This window comes from Apium graveolens, chromosome 3, assembly GCF_009905375.1.
Source record: "Apium graveolens cultivar Ventura chromosome 3, ASM990537v1, whole genome shotgun sequence".
NCBI classification, from domain to species: domain Eukaryota; kingdom Viridiplantae; phylum Streptophyta; class Magnoliopsida; order Apiales; family Apiaceae; genus Apium; species Apium graveolens.
The window spans coordinates 123,024,335-123,028,207 of NC_133649.1; the positions used below are offsets into that span (position 1 = coordinate 123,024,335).

General features: G+C 41.4%; 1 non-coding gene across 1 annotated transcript; it reads left to right on the forward strand.

Moving 5' to 3' along the window:
• The first annotated feature begins 3,531 nt into the window (after positions 1 to 3,531).
• Positions 3,532 to 3,638, forward strand: LOC141716331 (small nucleolar RNA R71). The gene has a single exon (XR_012573044.1). It is a non-coding gene; the product is annotated as a small nucleolar RNA R71 (small nucleolar RNA).
• The last annotated feature ends 235 nt before the right edge of the window (positions 3,639 to 3,873 follow it).

The window sequence follows — 3,873 nt, forward strand, 5'->3', positions numbered from 1 at the left end:
CTCCTTGACAAAAAAGAAACGGCTCATCCCACATATACCACTTCACTTCATGTAGAAACTTCTTCCTTTGAGCATAAGATAAGTCGGGAGGCATGATATTACTCACAAGGTAGTTCACAATGTCTGTGAACCACGGTTCTTCTTCTTGCACTTTAAACAGCTGCTCGTCGGGAAAAGATTCATTTATCAATGTCTTATCCAATGAAGTAGCATTATGATTCTCTAAACGCGAGAGATGATCACCGACTTGATTTTCAGTCCCCTTTCTGTCTTTGATCTCTAGTTCAAATTCTTGAAGCAAAAGAACCCATCTAATCAATCTAGGCTTCGAGTCCTTCTTTGAGACTAGATATCGAATTTCCGCGTGATTAGTTAAACTGTCACCTTAGTCCCAAGTAGATAATATCGAAATTTCTCAAAACCATAGACAATAGCCAAAAGTTATTTCTACATAGTAGTATAATTTATTTGAGCACCATTTAGGGTCTTACTAGTGTAGTAGACCACATGAAATATGTTGTTCTTCCTCTTTCCAAGAACTGTTCAAACTGTATAGTCACTTGCATCGCACATCATCTCAAAAGGTTTATTCCAATCAGGTACAGTTATGACCGGTACCGTGATTTAACTTTTCTTCAATGTCTCAAAAGATAAAATGCACTCGTCATCAAACTTGAAAGGAACATCTTTCTCTAACAAACTACACAATGGCTTTGAAATCTTAGAGAAGTCTTTGATGAAACGGCTATAGAAATAGGTGGAGGAAGATTCTCAATGACCCCCACCTTGTCCTTATCCACCTCAAGACCTTTACTAGAAACCTTGTGCCCGAGAATAATGCCCTGACGCACCATAAAGTGACATTTCTCCCAATTGAGAAACATATTGGTCTCAACGGACCTCTTGAGAACGTGTCCAAGATTTTGCAAGCATTCATCAAAAGAATCGCCAAATACTGAGAAGTCATCCATGAATACCTCCACATTCTGGCCAATCATATCAGAAAAGATGGCCATCATGCATCTTTGAAATGTGGCTGATGCACCACACAGACCAAAAGAAACTCGTCTGAAGGTGAAAGTACCAAATGGACGAGTGAAGGTAGTTTTCTCCTGATCTTCGGGAGTGATACAAATCTGATTGTAACCTGAATAACCATCCAGAAGATAATAGTACTCATGACCGGTCAACCTGTCAAGCATTTTATCAATGAAGGGCAACATAAAGTGATCCTTTCTAATGGATTTGTTCAGTATCCTGTAGTCCATGCAAACTCTCCACCCCATGACTATTCTAGTAGGAATAAGTTCATTCCTCTCATTTGCTACCACAGTAATACCACCTTTCTTTGGCACACATTGAATTAGGTTTACCCATGAACTATCGGAAATAGAGTAGATGATCCCTGCATCTAGCCACTTAAGAATTTCCTTCTTCACTACCTCCTTCATGATTGGATTGAGTCTTCTTTGCTGCTCGACCGTAGGCTTGCTACCTTCCTCTAGAAGAATTTTATGCATACAGTAAGAAGGGATGATTCCCTTGATATCTACTATAGTCCATCCAATTGCCGATTTGAACTCTCTCAGAATCCTCAAAAGCTTTTCCTCATCACTACCTAGAAGGTCAGATGCAATAATAATAGGCAGAATAGATGCATCACCTAAACATGCATACCTCAAATGCTTAGGTAAAGGCTTAATCTCAAGAGTGGGAGCTTCCTCAATAGATGGCTTGAGGCCTTTAGGAGCTTTGTTCAATTCCTCCATTCGAAGAGATTCAAAAGGCATATCTATCTTCCTCTTCCAGGGAGAAGCATTCAAATACTGCAATGGTTTTTCACCTTCATCATCTTCACTATCCGAATTCCCCAATAAAACTTTTTCTTAGGCATCGGACCTTAGCAATTGATCAAGTTCCGATGTGACCACCGAATCGACCAACTCCACTTTTAAGCACTCCTCATTATCAGTATAAAATTTCATAGCACTGAACACATTAAAAGTCACATCCTGATCCAGAAGTCGTATTGTGAGCTCACCCTTCTACACATCTATCAAGGTTCAGCCAGTCGCCAAGAAAGATCTCCCAAAGATTATGGAAATCTTCTTATCCCCCTTGAAATCAAGAATGACGAAAACAGTAGGGAAGATGAGTTTATCAACTTTGACAAAGACATCCTCCACGATACCTCACAGATATGTAATAGAACGTTCGGCCAACTGCAAGGTCATATAAGTCAGTTTTGGATCAGGCAAGTCCAACTACTTAAAAATTGACAAAGGCATCAGATTGATGCTAGCTCCCAAGTCACATAAGCATCTGTCAAAAGACACTTTTACAATAGTACACAAAATAGTGAAGCTTCCTGGATCCTTAAGCTTCGGAGGAAACTTATGTTGCAGCACAACACTGCATTCCTCCGCGAGAGCGACTGTCTCTAAATCATCTAGATTCACCTTCCGAGAGAGAATACCCTTCATAAACTTCGCATAACTAGGCATCTGCTCAAGAGCCTCAGTGAAAGGTATATTGATATAAAGTTTCTTGAACACCTCCAGAAACTTCTCAAATTGCTTGTCCAGCTTTTTCTTCTGTAGCCGCTTGGGAAAAGGCGGTGGAGGATAGACCTGCTTCTCCCCTTTATTACCCTCGGGAGGAGTGTGCTGAACAGTAGTCTTCCTTGGTTCCACTTTTACTTCCTGCTGCTGTACTTCTTTCTCAGCCTCAGCTTCTTCAGTCAACACGTGAATATGTTCGGGATTCGCAACCTTTCCAGACCTTAAAGTGATTTCATTTACCTGCTCCTTAGCTTCCCTCTTTTCTGGCACTTCAGTGTCACTAGGTAGTGTACCAGGCTGACAATATAGTAAGGCATTGACAATTTGCCCAATTTGATTTTCCAAGGTCTTGATAGAAATGGCTTGACTCTTGCACATAAGCTTCAACTCCTCTAACTCAGAATTTTCATTGGTTTGTTGCAGCTGGAGTTGTTTTCTTGGTGCATATTGCGGTTGCTGAACTAGGGGGTTGTACTGCTTAGCTGGATATTGCTAATAAGGCTGTTGAACCGTATTTTGAGTGTTGCTCCAGCTGAAATTAGGATGATTGCGGTTGTTGGGATGATAAGTGGCTGGCACTGGTTGCTGCGATCGCTGGAAGTTGCTCACAAACTGAGCTGATTCACTAGAAATTATGCACTGATCAGTCTCGTGGGCACCGGCACAAAGCTCACACACACTAGCGAATTGATTGACTCCATAATTATCCAAAGTGTCCACCTTCATCATCAAAGCCTTAAGTTGGGCAGCGATAGTAGTTGTTGCGTCCAACTCCAGAATTCCTGTGACTTTTTCCTAAGTCAGCCTCTGGGAAGGATTATGGTACTCATTAGCAGCCATCAGTTCAGTAAGTTCATAAGCTTCATCGTAGCTTTTAGCCCACAAGGCTCCTCCTGATACTGCATCAACCATGGGTCTAGAAGTAGCACCCAATCCATTGTAGAAATAGTTGATAATCATCCAATCAGGCATACCATGGTGTGGGCACTTTCTTAGCATCTCCTTATATCGATCCCAAGCCTCATACAGAGATTCTCCAATTTGCTGAGCAAACTGAATAAGAGCATTCCTGATTGCAGCAGTCTTCTCCATAGGGAAGAATTTAGTAAGAAACTTTTGCGCAAGATCCTCCCAAGTGGTGATAGACCCTGCTGATAGAAAGTGTAACCAGCACTTAGCTTTGTCCCTTAGAGAGAATGGGATGAGGCATAGCTTGATAGCATCTTCAGTCATATCATTAAACTTGAAGGTGTCGCATATGTCAATGAAATCCCTGATGTGCATGTTGGGGTCTTCAGTAGGAGAACCCCCA